Source organism: Dendrobates tinctorius, unplaced genomic scaffold, assembly GCF_039654945.1.
Source record: "Dendrobates tinctorius isolate UK_male_01 unplaced genomic scaffold, ASM3965494v1 ptg000032l, whole genome shotgun sequence".
In the NCBI taxonomy this organism is placed as follows: Eukaryota; Metazoa; Chordata; class Amphibia; order Anura; family Dendrobatidae; genus Dendrobates; species Dendrobates tinctorius.
Genome location: NW_027361700.1, coordinates 13331666 through 13349847, shown reverse-complemented (window position 1 = coordinate 13349847; position 18182 = coordinate 13331666).

Genomic DNA, 18182 nt, shown 5'->3' with positions numbered 1-18182 from the left:
GGGGTTAAAAATACTCACTACGCTCCTAGATGAATTTGTTGAATGATTTAGTAAAAAAAAATGGGGTTACTTGTGAGGAATTTCTGCCATTTCCTGTTCCCCTGTTACCTCAGGGGCTTTGCAAATGCAACATGGCAGCAACAATTTGTTCCAAACAAGTTTGCCCTCTTACCCTTCTGAACCTGCCATGTGCATAAACGATTTTTGATCTCTTATGGGATATTGACACTTTCCTGAGAAACGGGGTAGCAAATTTAGGCGAAAGCAACATTTTTCATTTTTGCATCCCATTGTTATAAATTTTTGAGAACCAACTGTAGGTCAAAAATAGTCACTACTAGTGTTGAGCATTCCGATACCGCAAGTATCGGGTATCGGCCGATATTAGCTGTATCGGAATTCCGATACTTAGTTCCAATTCTTTTTTCATATCGAATACCGGAATCGGAAGTTCCCATAATGCTAGGAGCCCGCTCGATTTGATTCAGCCAATGGGGATCCTCAGAAGTGTGGGCACATCCTGTTAGGCATGTAGGCATGTTAACTACTGGCATGGCTGTGATTGGCTGCTGAAATGATGTCATGATGCACTATAAAAACCGCTGCAGCCGCCATTTCTGGTCACTCTGCTGTGAATTCAATTAGGGACAGGCTGCTGTTGAAGACTGTGAGGGACAGTTAGAAATAGCGATTCTAAAAACAATATTGTGCTTTATCCAGGCTACATAAACCACCACTGTAGCTTTCTTTTGCCTAGCAGCAGTGTTCACAGCTGTCTGCAAGGGCTGTGTGAGTGCAGACCCACGCTGTGTAGTGTGTCCTGCAGGCACGTCTGCTTGTAGGCCGCCCAGCGTGTCTCTGCCTCATACACATTTTTCTTTTATTGCTGCTTTTTTTTTCTCCTGTATAGTGTGCTTCCATACGTATCCATATACGTTGGTTGCAAACACTAAAGGAGTGGACAGCGGAGCCTTTCAGCAGCCTTTCAGTGCTATAGCCCATTTCTCTGCACTGTTTTTGGCTGTCTGATAGGTCTCTCTGTGTGTGAGTGCAGCTCACGTTGCAGTGTGTTCTACAGCCACCGCTAGCTGTAGTCCGCTCAGTGTGCGTCACTGCCTCATACATAGTCCTTTTTTTGCAGCTAATTTAGCCAGATTTTTGCTCCTATATTAGTGTGCTTCCAACCGCATCCATTGTCATTGGTTGGTTGCAAACACTATATAGGATTAGATAGAGGAGCCTTTTTGCTGGCTTGTGCCCTTCAGGGCCAGCCAGACTAGTATCACCCTATTTTTTGGAGCCTCATCAATCGCATTGTAGGTTAGCTTCCTGCATTGTAATCGCTCCAAAAAGTTTGTGATACTATAGCTTTCAAACTTTGGTCACATCCTTTTCTTCCCCCCCCCAAAAAAAAGGAAATAAAGTTCACCAAACACTCCACTTTACAGTTGTCTAGGCCACATTAGATCATATTAAAGTGTAGTACACACACTCTTAGCCAAATTAGTGTTTCTTATACTGGTTAGCAGGTGTTCAGGAATAAGAACACTAAGCCACCCCTTTTTTACTTTTCTGCCTATCTTTATCAGTCTACCAAGATGAAGAAGGCAGGGAGTAAGGCACGTGGTCGTGGCCGTGGAGTTTCAGCAGGGAGAGGACGGGGGGATTCAGCAGGGAGAGGACGTGGGGATTCGGTGTCTGCTGCGGCCACCAGTGACCCGGCATCCCCCACTTTTACCAGGCAACAGTCCTTCATGCGCAGCTTTGTAGGACCTCGCCGTACCCCACTGCTGCGTGACGAACAAATTGAAGCCGTTGTCGGATGGATGGCAGCTAACGCATCCACTTCAATGACTTCCGCATCCTCCCAAGGCCAGAGCACTGAAGAGCAACCATCTGTCTCTTCACCACCTGCCAAATTGCCCAGGCAGTCTGAGAGCCCTGGACAGGAGCCATCTCAATCTTTACTTCTGTTCTCAGAATCTGTTGGCTTGGAAAGAGGTGGCCAGCCAAGCAGCATTCTAGAGCGTGAAGAAGAGGGAGTATGCAGTGATGCGCAACTGCTTTGTCCCTCTGAATCTGAAGAGGCGGGTGGGCCAGTGCCTACTGTCAGCACACCTCAGTGCTCATCTGATGATGATGAGACTCAGTTGCCAATTTCTGGTGCGTACGGTGCTGGCGAGACAACCCAGGACCAGCCGGTGCTTGAAGAGGGGAGTGGAGATGATGAGGTCCTTGACCCATCATGGCGTCAGCCACAGGAAGGTGGTGGGAGCAGCTCTGAGGAAGAGACTCCCCGAACGTCCAAAAGAGGAGGGAGAGGGCGGGGGCAGACTTGGTTGCCTGTAGCCTCCACTTTGGCACCCGTGAGGAGCAATCCTCTTCCAAAACACAAAACGGGCGCTCCCAGGACTTGCAGTGCGTGGTCTTTTTTTGACACAGTTGCAGATGACATTTGCTTTGTCAAATGCAAGCTGTGTCATCAGAAAGTGAAACGAGGGAAAAATGTGAGCAACCTCAATACCACAAATATGTGGAAACATGTGCGTACCAAGCACGAGGTGGAGTTACACAGACACACTGAAGATGTAGGCCAACCTCAGCAGCACCTACCACCTCTTCAGCTCGTGTTGGGGCCTCTTCCTCCAGCTCACACACAGCTGGTTCGGCTTCCTCACTGGAACGCCATGGAAGAACCACTGCCACTGTTGTCCAGAGACCCAGTGAAATTCCACCCACTGAACCACGTTCGCAGTCATCAGCACACTCCCAGGCCACTCACCAGCAATCGGTAGCACAGGCATGGGAGAAAAAGCGGCCATACTCGGCAAACCATCCCCGAGCACTGGCTCTGAATGCCGGCATTGCCAAACTACTGGCCCTTGAGATGCTGTCATTCAGGCTGGTGGAGACTGACACCTTCCGGAACTTTATGTCATTGGCAGTTCCACAATACAATGTGCCCAGCTGCTTTTATTTCAGCAGGCAAGCTGTCCCTGCCCTGCAAAAGCATGTGGAGGGAAAAATTAAAAATGCGCTACTAAATGCCGTCAGTAGCAAGGTCCACCTGACCACCGATGCGTGGACCAGTAGCCATGGACAGGGACGATACCTTTCCCTCACTGCCCATTGGGTCAATGTTGTGGAGTCGGGTACAGATCTGGAGAGTGGCTCTGTACGTATTCTGCCAACTCTAAGGATTGCAGGAATGCAGTCTGTACATATTGAGTCCTCCTCCTACTCTAGTTCCTCAGAATCAGCACTGCGTGAGCCTGTTAGGCCAGATATGAGCACAGGTGTGGCCAAACGTCAACAGGCCGTCCTTAAATTAATTTCTTTGGGGAATCGGAGCCACACAGCACAGGAGCTCTGGAATGCCATCAAGCAGGAGAGCGATGTGTGGTTTGTGCCAGCGAATCTCCAGTCAGGTTTGGTAGTGAGTGACAATGGCCGAAATCTAGTGGCAGCTCTGGGCCTAGGCAACCTCACTCACATACCATGTCTGGCACACGTGCTCAATTTGGTCGTGCAGAGCTTTCTGAGGGACTATCCGGATCTTGATGCACTGCTGCACAAGGTTCGCCTAGAGTGTGCTCACTTGCGGCGTTCCAGCATGGCAAGATCGCGCATTGCATCTCTGCAACGACGATTCCGCCTGCCAGAACATCGCATCATATGTGACCTCCCCACCAGGTGGAATTCAACGTTACATATGTTGGAGCGGTTGTGTGAGCAGCAGGCAGCAGTAATGGAGTACCAGCTGCATCAGGCGCAAACAAGTCGCACTGTGCGCCGGACACACTTCACCACCACTGAGTGGGCCACTATGAGGGACATCTGCCAAGTTTTGCGTGCCTTCGATGACTCCATGCGGATGGCCAGTGCAGATGATGCACTAATCAGCATGACTGTCCCCCTCATCTGTCTGCTTCAAAAAACCTTACAAGCACTAAGTGAGGAGGTTTTTGAAGAGGTCGAGGATGAGCAGTCAGAAATGCCATCTGCTTCTGGCAAATCTGCGCAACGTGCTTCCACACAAAGGCCCAGGCAGGGGACACTTAGTGAGGAGGATGACGAGGAGTCAATGGAGGAGGAGGAACACATCTCTCCAGAGGAGGGAGGTGCACAAGGCTCTAGTAGTCAGTGTGTACAGCGAGGGTGGGGTGATGCTGAGCAGGCAGAGATGCTGCCTCAAGCTGGGGACAGCGTTTCCGGTCCAGTTGGCAGTCTGCAGCACATGGTTGATTTCATGCTGCAGTGCTTGTTAAATGACCGCCGCATCGCCAACATTCTCCACACGGCTGATTATTGGGTGTACACCCTCCTAGATCCTCGCTACCGGGACAGCTTACAAAGCCTCATACCACAGTTGAACCGGGAGTGAAAAATGCGGGAGTACCAAGAAACACTTGTGCAGGCCATCATGTTCTCCATTCCCCCCGCAAGTGTTGCTGGTAGTGCTTTTCAAAGCAGCCATGTGGGTAGAGGCAGTGGAGGAAGCTCTGCACAAAGAGGTAGCAGAGGCAGTGCCGCAGGACAAGCCAAGGCCAGTATGGCCCAAATCTGGAAAAGTTTTGTGGGACCGCCACAAACGGCTACACCATCACAGACGGCTCCAGTCAGCAGGAGGCAACGTTTCCGTCAGATGGTGACAGACTACTTGTCGTGCCCTGTTAGTGTTCTCCCAGACGGCTCTTCCCCGTTCAAGTATTGGGTCTCTAAGCTGGATACATGGCCAGAGCTTAGCCAGTATGCATTGGAGGTGCTGGCTTGCCCTGCTGCCAGTGTATTATCGGAACGTGTCTTTAGTGCTGCAGGTGGTGTGGTAACAGACCGTCGCACGCGACTATCCGCCGATAATGTTGACCGGCTTACTTTTGTGAAAATGAACAAGGCCTTGATCTCACCTGAATTTGCCAGTCCTCTTCCAGAATAAATAATTGAGAAACTGGGTCTGAGCAGAAAAAGTAAATTAATGTGCATGCAAAATGTAATTGCATATGAACACATGACCTTTACACAGAGAAAACCAAAAGCAAAACACAAAACAAATATCCTGGAATAAAAAAGTAAAAAAATATATTGCAAAAATTGCATGAAGGTAGTAATAATAGTAATAATAAGGGTATTTAGTTAACATAATTTTGATCAAAATAATGTAGAAGCCATCCCACCACGTCACGGCAACCCTTGTGGGACAGTCCTAACTCTTGTATTTAAAACCTTTCCACTTGTCAAGTGACGTAAATGTGAACAAGGACAGAGGGACTGAACCACCAGTAATAGTATAGGCCAGACAGGATGGATTTTCCAACTCAGAAACAGGGCGGTGACACCCTTATATGCACAGAATGCACAATGAAACAAATGAGAAACTGGGTCTGAGCAGAAAAAGTAAATTAATGTGCATGCAAAATGTAATTGCATATGAACACATGACCTTTACACAGAGAAAACCAAAAGCAAAACACAAAACAAATATCCTGGAATAAAAAAGTAAAAAAATATATTGCAAAAATTGCATGAAGGTAGTAATAATAGTAATAATAAGGGTATTTAGTTAACATAATTTTGATCAAAATAATGTAGAAGCCATCCCACCACGTCACGGCAACCATATATATTTGTTTTGTGTTTTGCTTTTGGTTTTCTCTGTGTAAAGGTCATGTGTTCATATGCAATTACATTTTGCATGCACATTAATTTACTTTTTCTGCTCAGACCCAGTTTCTCATTTGTTTCATTGTGCATTCTGTGCATATAAGGGTGTCACCGCCCTGTTTCTGAGTTGGAAAATCCATCCTGTCTGGCCTATACTATTACTGGTGGTTCAGTCCCTCTGTCCTTGTTCACATTTACGTCACTTGACAAGTGGAAAGGTTTTAAATACAAGAGTTAGGACTGTCCCACAATGGTTGCCGTGACGTGGTGGGATGGCTTCTACATTATTTTGATCAAAATTATGTTAACTAAATACCCTTATTATTACTATTATTACTACCTTCATGCAATTTTTGCAATATATTTTTTTACTTTTTTATTCCAGGATATTTGTTTTGTGTTTTGCTTTTGGTTTTCTCAGAATAAATAATTGGCTGGCAACAGGATCCAGGTCTCCTGTTGTGTTCATGTTTCTATGACCTGAACTTTATTTCCTGAGCTACAGCAACGCCCGTTGTTGCTCAGAAGTGCTGTCTGCACAGACAAAACACTCACTCATGTGTAAGTGGGGTTCGGTAACGTCAGCTGATCCCCTGCTGTGAGTATGGCAAAGTGTCCTGCTCCCTCCACAGACAAACAACCTCAGATTTACACCTGGCTCCAAGTAGGCCTCGGCCTACTACCTGATTTTCCCTGGGCTCCGACACCGCCAGTTGGTGCTCAGAAGTGCTGTGCGCACAGACAAAACACCCGCTCATGTGTAAGTGGGGTTCGGTAACGTCAGCTGATCCCCTGCTGTGTGTACGGCAAACTCTCCTGCTGCCTACAACTTCTGACTACCTCTGATTTAATATGTTCTCTGATTTGCCCTCTGTCTCCACTCTGTTTTGAGTATTTCCTCCGGCCTACAACACCGCCTGTTTCTGCTCTCACGTGCCGTCTGCACAATCCACACTTGTTCCTGTGTTACCTGGGTCCTGTAACATCTGCTCATCTCCAGAGGTGAGCACGGCAATGTCTCCTGCTTTGTATACATTCCCACTACTTGTAGTGGAAATGTGGACAGAGCAGGAGACATTGCCTGACTCACCTCTAGGGAGAAGCTGCTGTTACAGAACCCCAGTAACACAGGAACAAGTGTGGGTTGTGCAGACGGCATTTCAGAGCAGCAACTGGCGTGATTGGAAGCCAGAGGAAATACTCGAAACAGAGTGAAGACAGAGGCCTAATTGGAGTACGTTGACAGTTAGTAGTAGTCTAGAAACAATCGCAAACTGCCACCAAGTAGGCCTCGGCCTACTACCTGATTTTCCCTGGGCTCCGACACCGCCAGTTGGGCTCAGAAGTGCTGTCCGCACAGAAAAACACACTTGTTCATGTGAAAGTGGGGGTCAGTAACGTCAGCTGATCCCCTGCTGTGTGGAGGGCAAACTGCTGCTGCCTCCAAATTCAAACAACGTCTGATCTTAAATTGCCTCCAAGTTGGCCTCAGCCTACAAAATGACTATCCCTGGGCTCCAACATCGTCAGTTGTTGCTCGGAAGTGGTGTCCACACAGAAAAACACACTTGTTCATGTGAAAGTGGGGGTCAGTAACGTCAGCTGATCCCCTGCTGTGTGGAGGGCAAACTGCTGCTGCCTCCAAATTCAAAATACCACAGCTTTACACCTGGCTCCTAGTAGGCCTCGGCCTGCACCCTGATTGTCCCTGGGCTCCAACAACGCTAGTTGGTGCTCGGAAGTGCTGTCCACACAGAAAAACACACTTGTTCATGTGAAAGTGGGGGTCGGTAACGTCAGCTGATCCCCTGCTGTGTGGAGGGCAAACTGCTGCTGCCTCCAAATTCAAACAACGTCTGATCTTAAATTGCCTCCAAGTAGGCCTCAGCCTACAAAATGACTATCCCTGGGCTCCAACATCGTCAGTTGTTGCTCGGAAGTGCTGTCCACACAGAAAAAAACACTTGTTCATGTGAAAGTGGGGGGTCGGTAACGTCGGCTGATCCCCTGCTGTGTGTATGGCAAAGTGTCCTGCTCCCTCTAACGTCAAAATACCTCAACTTTACACCTGGCTCCTAGTAGGCCTCGGCCTGCACCATGATTGTCCCTGGGCTCCAACATCGTCAGTTGTTGCTCGGAAGTGCTGTCCACACAGAAAAAAACACTTGTTCATGTGAAAGTGGGGGTCGGTAACGTCGGCTGATCCCCTGCTGTGTGTATGGCAAAGTGTCCTGCTCCCTCTAACGTCAAAATACCTCAACTTTACACCTGGCTCCTAGTAGGCCTCGGCCTGCACCCTGATTGTCCCTGGGCTCCAACAACGCTAGTTGGTGCTCGGAAGTGCTGTCCACACAGAAAAACACACTTGTTCATGTGAAAGTGGGGGTCAGTAGCGTCAGCTGATCCCCTGCTGTGTGGAGGGCAAACTGCTGCTGCCTCCAAATTCAAAATACCACAGCTTTACACCTGGCTCCTAGTAGGCCTCGGCCTGCACCCTGATTGTCCCTGGGCTCCAACAACGCTAGTTGGTGCTCGGAAGTGCTGTCCACACAGAAAAACACACTTGTTCATGTGAAAGTGGGGGTCAGTAGCGTCAGCTGATCCCCTGCTGTGTGGAGGGCAAACTGCTGCTGCCTCCAAATTCAAAATACCACAGCTTTACACCTGGCTCCTAGTAGGCCTCGGCCTGCACCCTGATTGTCCCTGGGCTCCAACAACGCTAGTTGGTGCTCGGAAGTGCTGTCCACACAGAAAAACACACTTGTTCATGTGAAAGTGGGGGTCGGTAACGTCAGCTGATCCCCTGCTGTGTGGAGGGCAAACTGCTGCTGCCTCCAAATTCAAACAACGTCTGATCTTAAATTGCCTCCAAGTTGGCCTCAGCCTACAAAATGACTATCCCTGGGCTCCAACATCGTCAGTTGTTGCTCGGAAGTGCTGTCCACACAGAAAAAAACACTTGTTCATGTGAAAGTGGGGGTCGGTAACGTCGGCTGATCCCCTGCTGTGTGTATGGCAAAGTATCCTGCTCCCTCTAACGTCAAAATACCTCAACTTTACACCTGGCTCCTAGTAGGCCTCGGCCTGCACCATGATTGTCCCTGGGATCCAACAACGCCAGTTGGTGCTCGGAAGTGCTGTCCACACAGAAAAACACACTCGTTCATGTGAAAGTGGGGTTCGGTAACGTCAGCTGATCCCCTGCTGTGTGGAGGGCAAACTGCTGCTGCCTCCAAATTGTAACTACTTCAGATTTAAACATTCTCTGATTTGGCCTCTGTCTCCACTCTGTCTCTAGTATTTCCCCTGACCTCCAACACCGCCAGTTCTTGCTCACAGTTGCCGTCCACGCATTCCACACTTGTTCCTGTGTTACTGGGGTTCTGTAACGTCAGCAGATCCCCCAATATGTGTCCGCCACTGTCTCCTGCGCTGTCCACCTTCCCACTGCAAGCGGTGGGAATGTGGACAGAGCAGGAGACAGTGGCAGACACACATCAGGGGATTTGCTGACATTACAGAATCCCAGTAACCCAGGAACACGTGTGGATTGGGCAGACGGCTGCTGTACGCATAAACTGGCGGTGTTGGTGGTCACGTGAAATCCTGGAAACAGAGTGGAGACAGATGCCTAATTGGAGCACGTTGACAGTCTGTTGTAGCCTACAAACAATCTAAAGCTGCCACCAAGTAGGCCTCGGCCTACACCATAATTCTCCCTGGGCTCCAACAACGCTAGTTGGTGCTCGGAAGTGCTGTCCACACAGAAAAACACACTTGTTCATGTGAAAGTGGGGGTCGGTAACGTCAGCTGATCCCCTGCTGTGTGGAGGGCAAACTGCTGCTGCCTCCAAATTCAAACAACGTCTGATCTTAAATTGCCTCCAAGTAGGCCTCAGCCTACAAAATGACTATCCCTGGGCTCCAACATCGTCAGTTGTTGCTCGGAAGTGCTGTCCACACAGAAAAAAACACTTGTTCATGTGAAAGTGGGGGTCGGTAACGTCGGCTGATCCCCTGCTGTGTGTATGGCAAAGTGTCCTGCTCCCTCCAAAGTCAAAATACCTCAACTTTACACCTGGCTCCTAGTAGGCCTCGGCCTGCACCATGATTGTCCCTGGGCTCCAACAACGCCAGTTGGTGCTCAGAAGTGCTGTCCACACAGAAAAACACACTCGTTCATGTGAAAGTTGGGGTCGGTAACGTCAGCTGATCCCCTGCTGTGTGGAGGGTAAACTGCTGCTGCCTCCAAATTGTAACTACTTCAGATTTAAACATTCTCTGATTTGGCCTCTGTCTCCACTCTGTCTCTAGTATTTCCCCTGACCTCCAACACCGCCAGTTCCTGCTCACAGTTGCCATCCACGCATTCCACACGTGTTCCTTTGTTACTGGGGTTCTGTAACGTCAGCAGATCCCCCAATATGTGTCCGCCACTGTCTCCTGCGCTGTCCACCTTCCCACTGCAAGCGGTGGGAAGGTGGACAGAGCAGGAGACAGTGGCAGACACACATCAGGGGATCTGCTGACATTACAGAACCCCAGTAACCCAGGAACACGTGTGGATTGGGCAGACGGCTGCTGTACGCATAAACTGGCGGTGTTGGTGGTTAGGTGAAATCCTGGAAACAGAGTGGAGACAGATGCCTAATTGGAGCACGTTGACAGTCTGTTGTAGCCTACAAACAATCTAAAACTACCACCAAGTAGGCCTCGGCCTACACCATGATTGTCCCTGGGCTCCAACAACGCCAGTTGGTGTTTGGCAGTGTCTTTGGCACGGGGACGCCCTGTTGCCCAGCCTGGTTCCAGCACGCCTGCTGTTTCCGGGTAGTGTCAAGGTCACTATGCCACCAATCCGTTGTCCTATCGTCTTGCGGCCGGGTTAGACGACTCTACGGTGCCTGCAGTTTAGATGACTCCTATGTGGGCTGCGGGAACTGGCACTGAAGGCTGGATCCGTAGTGCCAATGGGACATGGACCCCCTGTAGGACTGTGGGTTTCGGTAACTGCGGCCGGCTTGCGGCCTGGCTACTTTGCTTTGAATGGGTACCTTCTGCTACCCACCCGGGTTCCAGCACTGTCTGCTGGTTCTCGCCAGAGCCTTTGGCCTAGGTGCCTCCATCTCGGTATCCGAAGTCCAGCACCGTCAGCTGGTCCTTGGTAGTGCTTTTTAGCACAGGTACCTTCTGCTTAGTAACTGTGGTCCAGCACCGTCAGTTGGTCCTCGGTAGTGCCATTGGCTCTTGTAGCTTTTGCTACCCATCTGGGTTCCAGCACCGTCAGCTGGTTCTCGGCAGTGTCTTTGGCACGGGTACTCCCTGTTGCCCAGCCTGTTTTCAGCACGCCTGCTGTTTCTGGGTAGTGTCATGGTCACTATGCCACCAATCCGTTGTCCTGTCATCTTGCGGCCGGGTTAACCGACTCTACGATGCCTGCAGTTTAGGTGACTCCTATGTGGGCTGCGGGAACTGGCACTGAAGGCTGGATCCGTAGTGCCAATGGGACATGGACCCCCTGTAGGACTGTGGGTTTCGGTAACTGCGGCCGGCTTGCGGCCTGGCTACTTTGCTTTGAATGGGTACCTTCTGCTACCCACCCGGGTTCCAGCACTGTCTGCTGGTTCTCGCCAGAGCCTTTGGCCTAGGTGCCTCCATCTCAGTATCCGAAGTCCAGCACCGTCAGCTGGTCCTTGGTAGTGCTTTTTAGCACAGGTACCTTCTGCTTAGTAACCGTGGTCCAGCACCGTCAGTTGGTCCTCGGTAGTGCCATTGGCTCTTGTAGCTTTTGCTACCCATCTGGGTTCCAGCACCGTCAGCTGGTTCTCGGCAGTGTCTTTGGCACGGGTACTCCCTGTTGCCCAGCCTGTTTTCAGCACGCCTGCTGTTTCCGGGTAGTGTCAAGGTCACTATGCCACCAATCCGTTGTCCTATCGTCTTGCGGCCGGGTTAGACGACTCTACGGTGCCTGCAGTTTAGATGACTCCTATGTGGGCTGCGGGAACTGGCACTGAAGGCTGGATCCGTAGTGCCAATGGGACATGGACCCCCTGTAGGACTGTGGGTTTCGGTAACTGCGGCCGGCTTGCGGCCTGGCTACTTTGCTTTGAATGGGTACCTTCTGCTACCCACCCGGGTTCCAGCACTGTCTGCTGGTTCTCGCCAGAGCCTTTGGCCTAGGTGCCTCCATCTCGGTATCCGAAGTCCAGCACCGTCAGCTGGTCCTTGGTAGTGCTTTTTAGCACAGGTACCTTCTGCTTAGTAACCGTGGCCCAGCACCGTCAGTTGGTCCTCGGTAGTGCCATTGGCTCTTGTTCCTTCTGCTACCCATCCGGGGGCCAGCACTGTCTGCTGGTTCTCGCCACAGCCTTTGGCCTAGGTGCCTCCATCTCGGTATCCGAGGTCCAGCACCGTCAGCTGGTCCTTGGTAGTGCTTTTTAGCACAGGTACCTTCTGCTTAGTAACCGTGGTCCAGCACCGTCAGTTGGTCCTCGGTAGTGCCATTGGCTCTTGTTCCTTCTGCTACCCATCCGGGTGCCAGCACTGTCTGCTGGTTCTCGCCAGTTTCTCAGCCTTCTTGTACCTTCTGCTACATTTCCAAGATCAAGCTTTTTGAAATTGTCTTTGGTAATCCTTATTGATCTCCATGACGACGACCCTGATGATGACGACCCTGAAGACCACACCAAAGAAGACCAGAAATATGACCCTAAATAATAAGACCAAGAGGACAAAGAACATGAAGACAACCACCAAGATACAGAACAAAAGACAGAAGAACAAGAAGCAGAAGAAGCAAAAGCAGAAGAACAGAAAGCAGAAGAACATTAAGCATAATGCTAAAAATCAGCATAGAAGAAATCAAAATTATAAGCAGAAGAAGACTAAGCAGTAAATGGGGGTGAGTCCGTTCCTCCTCGTGGTGCCCCTGGAAAATGCCTGCTGCTGCAGGCCAAACTGAACGCGGACAAATCCTGTTGTAAATCTTTTGTGACAGGCAGAACGTAAGGTGTAATCTTATAACTTTTATAGATAAGTACTACAGGAATGCCTGTCACCATAAGAAAATGAAGACAAAGAAGAATAGGAAGAAGATGAAGAAATAGCATATTAAAATTAATAATAGCTGAATAAGAAGAATATGAAGAATGGAAAAAAAAATTAATGAGAAGAAGATGAAGAAGAAGAAGATGAATAAGGTGAAGAAAAAGTTGATGAAAAAAATGCTACTGCTGCAGATCATGAAGGAGAAAGTGTGAGAGAAGTACAAAAGAAGGTGAAGAGCATGGAAGTTGTGAAACATACAGTACATATCTGACAAAATATAAAAAAGGTTAACATAGTCAATATCTTTTTAACTCCGAACGTATTGAAAAAAAAAATTGGAATTAATGCTATGCCATGTGATTTGAATAAACCACTATGCTTTTAATGTCTCCTCCACCTCCCACAATACATTCTACATGATTCTTATTTGTTTTCAATTATGTAGAATTAGCCAACAAGGAAATAAAGGGCTTTTTTTAATTCAGATACCGGAAGTCCCATTGACTTGAATGGGACTTCCGGTATCGGAATCGGCGATACCCGATATTTTTTTCGTATCGGGCGATACCATCCGATATGATATTTTTGGGTATCGAACGGTATCGCTCAACACTAGTCACTACACCCCTAAACTGAAGTGAAAAAAACTAAAAAAAAGACACCAACATTCTTTTGATCCTTTCATTAACCCATTTACCCTCGAGGGTGGTGTCACGAAAATATGAAAATTTTCCATAGTTTTGATTGCACATAGAGAGCTACAGTTCTGGCCAAAAGTACTGACACCTTTGCAATTTTGTCAGATAATACTCAGTTTCTTCCTGAAAATGATTGCAAACACAAATTCTTTGGTATTATTATCTTCATTTAATTTGTCTTAAATGAAAAAACACAACAAGAATTGTCCTAAAGCAAATTGGATATAATTCCACACCAAACATAAAAAAGAGAGTGGACAAAAGTATTGGCACTGTTCGAAAAATCATGTGATGCTTCTCTAATTTGTGTAATTAACAGCACCTGTAACTTACCTGTGGCACCTAATAGGTGTTGGCAATGACTAAATCACACTTGCAGCCAGTTGACATGGATTAAAGTTGACTCAACCTCTGTCCTGTGTCCTTGTGTGTACCAAGGTCAGCGAAGGAAAGCTATAAAGCTTAGATGCTGACTCAGTGGGGCGTCAATTACCCAGAGTGCCAGCTAGGAAGCTGTGCTGCTAGACCATTTTCCCTTGGGGAAGACACCTCTCCCCCCTCCTCCACACGGCATGCCATGGACTGATAAGTGTAAGCTCTTATTCTAATCCACTTTATTTTGTAATTGTCTGTATATATTGTATCATGTCTCTTTTTGTAACATCTTTTATATTTTTGTAAAAACTGCCTATCCTTTCTGGAGTAAATCTATAAATTTACTAGGTTCGTTTCTCCTTGCTCTATAACGTACCGCCACGACCTCCGTGCTAAATATGCTACCGTGTGGGTTTGCTCCTGACCCGATATTGATTTTAACGTAGAACGAGGAGCTGGTGGCAGCACAGTGTTCAGGGTATTTGGTAGACTCTGGCAGTGACGGAACGGAGGTTTTATGTGTTTATCACCTGCTCTGGGGAGGGGACATACATACCGCCCTCACTGCAGAGTGCCCAATAGCCAATACACAGCAAGGCAGCCTTTCTGGTGACTACTTATCCTAGGTGTAGTTCCCTGACTGACCTGAGGGTAAGGGGGTGCCAGAGAGTTGCAAGTTCTGAAACCAGAACTGAAGGTGGAAACTAAAGTTGTGGGTGGTTATTTGACCCACAACCACTAATAAATAGTAAATTTGTGACAATTGGTGGGATATAATAAATCCCTCACAACCAGGGGCAACACCCCCACTTCATGATATGTGGTTTGTACATTAATGACGAGACAATTTTTACAATTCTGACCACTCCCATTATGAGGTGTAGGGATTCTACTCGCTCAGGTGTAGCGGGAGACAATCATGAGGCAGGTTCCTTTAAAGTTCATGAGGTTTATTTGCATCATAAACCCATAAAGCAGCACATCACAAAAGAAATAGCCTTTAGCTTAGTCAAAAGAGAACACAAATGTCCGTTACTTCGGGCTCAGACCTGGAGCCTCAGCACACACGGGAGGCTTAGTCCTCCCCACATACAACTCCCTGTTTCAGGAGCAGGCTACATTAAAAGGGTATAGCCACACCCACGAACCCAGCAGCTGACTGGTCACGTGATTGTGACCTCACCACAGGTCCTTGCAAAACATTAGGAATATAGTGATATACATTACAGAGACAAGCCGTCTCTGCGACACATACCTCCCATCAACTATACAACCCTTAGCCATGCCACATACCTCCCCCCTCTGCATAAAGCCGTGGGGCTTGGCACTTTCACCTACTAGACAAGGGATTCTTGAGAAGGCATCGGCATTACCATGTAGCTTCCCGGCCCTATGTTCTACATGGAAGCTGAAGACTTGCAGGGCTAAGAACCAGCGGGTGACACTAGCATTCTTACCCTTTGTTTCTTTCATCCATCTGAGTGGGGCATGGTCGGATATTAGCCTAAACTTCCGTCCCACCAGGTAGTACCGTAAGGTATCCACTGCTCATTTTATGGCCAAACACTCCTCTACAACTGAGTAATTTTTTTCACAAGAAGACAACTTCTACTCAAGTAGAGAACAGGGTGCTCCTCCCCACATATCTCCTGGGAAAGGACTGCACCTTCCCCTGACATCTGAGGCATTTGTCTGAAGGATAAATTCATGTTTAAAGTCTGGGGCCACCAGAATGGGTTGCTTACACAGAGCCCCTTTCAACTCTTGGAAGGCTGACTCTGCCTCTTCGGACCATCTGATCATTGCTGACTTTGTCCCCTTTAGAAGATCAGTTAGAGGTGCAGCCATCATGGCAACGTTTGGGATGAACCTTCTGTAATATCCCACGATCCCCAGGATGGATTTAACTTGCTTTTTAGACAGAGGTCTCGGCCATGTTTGAATTGCCTCCACTTTATTGATTTGGGGTTTGATCTTGCCACGCCCCACTACGTATCCCAGGTACTTGGCTTCTTCTTTCCCCAAGGCACAATTCTTTGGGTTTATCATAAACCCCGCCTCCCTTAGAGCACCAAACACTGCTTGGACCTTGTCCAGATGAGTCTCCCAGTCTGGGGTAAAGATGACAATATCATCCAGGTACGCGGCAACGTATAGCTTATGAGGCGCAAGAATTCTACCCATAGCCCTCTGGAAGGTCGCCGGAGCACCCTGCAGGCCAAATGGCATGCGGACATACTGGAAGCACCCGTCTGGTGTAGAAAATGCAGTATTCTCCTTGGCTTCCTGTGCCATGGGGATCTACCAATATCCCTTTGTCAAATCCAAGGTGGTTATGTACCTGGCAGGTCCAAGTCTCTCGATGAGCTCATCAACACGTTGCATGGGATATGCGTCGAACTTGGAGACCTCATTCAGCTTCCGGTAATCGTTGTAGAACCTCCATTCACCATCAGGTTTTGGGACCAGGAGAATCGGGCTTGACCAGCCGCTCTTGGATTCCTCAATGACCCCGAGCTTCAACATGCGCTGCACCTCGTTGGAGATTACTTCTCGACGGGCCTCAGGAATTCGATAAGGCTTCATATTCACCCGCACATGTGGCTCGGTCAGAACTTCATGCTCGACGACCTTCGTACATCCCGGCAATTCTGAAAACAGGTCCCGGTTGCTCTGGAGTAACTCCCGGCACTGTTGTTTCTGGGCCTTCGATAGCGTTTCCGCTATGGTAACCGCTTCAACCTCACCTTCTAGGTTGCCTAGTAAACACGGAGTTACCGCTGGCTCTCTATCTTGCCACTGCTTAAGGAAGTTGACTGTGATGTCACGTGTGACTGGATACTCCGCCTCCAGCAGGGCAAATTTCTATGACACTCGTGACTCTGGATACACCGCCTCCAGCAGGGCGAATTTCAATAGTTACACGTGTACCTGGATACACCGCCTCCAGCAGGGCGAATTTACAGAGTTAAGGGAAACACCAGGGAAACCAATACAATGGAGGGCCCTGCAATAGGGAACGGGGACGTGGAGACCTTCTGCACTCCCGAGTCAGTGTCTCTACACTCTTGACGGTCCCTAGGTAGGTTCCGCACCTGGCAATGAGCAGGATACCTAAAACCCCTAGCTCGCCCTGCACCTATCCCTTTCTAATGAATTGGACAGTGCAGAAACGAACCCCACCACTGCACTAAAACACACATAAGGAAAGTTACAAACAGGGAAAAACCACTTAGCTTTGCTCTGTTGCTATTGCTCCCAGCAGCAGAGTCCAGCACCTGAGTGCAGCTTTCCTCCTGAATAGCTGCTACTTCACCAAAGCTTTGTCAGAGCTGCAAGGAACTCCTCACTGTTGCTCCTTCCACACCAGGACTCTGCCTGAGCTGCAAGGAAATCTTCTCTAGCTCCTTCCTCCACCAAGGATGGTTGGAAATGACCAATATCACCAACAGTGAGTGAGACCACCTGACTCTCCTTTATAGGCAAGAGCCAGAGCAATCACACCTGCTAGTGATTCCCATGTAATAATACTTGCCACCACCGGGGGCAAAACTAGAACTAAAGACACCACTGTGTAATGACCCAAATGGCCACCGGGGGCAAAACTAACTTTAAGCAAACAGCTTAAAGAAAAAAAAAAAGGTTACATGTGCTTTTATCTGTCACAATCCAGCATGGATTGTGACTGTGACATGGTAAACCTGGTATGGTTTCCATCTTCCGGGTTTGTGAATTTTATAATTTACCTCACCAAGCTTCTCCACCACCTCATACGGCCCTTGCCACTTGGCCAAGAACTCTCTACTGTCGGAATTAGCACGAGAACTCGGTCTCCAGGACTGAACTGCCTCACTCTTGCTGACTGGTTGTAAACCCTGGCCTGAGCTCCTTGTGCCTGGCGGAGATGTTCTTTAGCAATGGGCATCACCTTCGCAATCCTCTGCTGCATCAGGGCCACATGCTCAATGATGCTTCTGTGGGGCGTGACTTCGGCTTCCCATGTTTCCTTGGCTATATCTAGGAGACCTCGTGGATGTCGGCCATACAGAAGCTCGAAGGGCGAGAACCCCGTGGAAGCCTGGGGAACTTCACAGATAGAAAACAGCAGATATGGTAAGAGACAATCCCAGTCTCTACCGTCTTTCTCTATGGCTTTTCTTAGCATGCTCTTCAGTGTTTTGATAAATCTCTCAACAAGGCCACCTGTTATGATTGGGTCACCGAGGAGGTAAGCAAGACTAAGCTAAGCCACAGAAAACCAGAGAGGTTGGTAACTAAGCGGATTGCAGACCCCTGATCCTATCCACACAACTATCAGTAGCCGTGGAGCGTACCTACAATAATTCTAGATGCCTCGACACAGCCGGAGAACTAAATAAGCCTAAATCAAGAAAGGGGAAA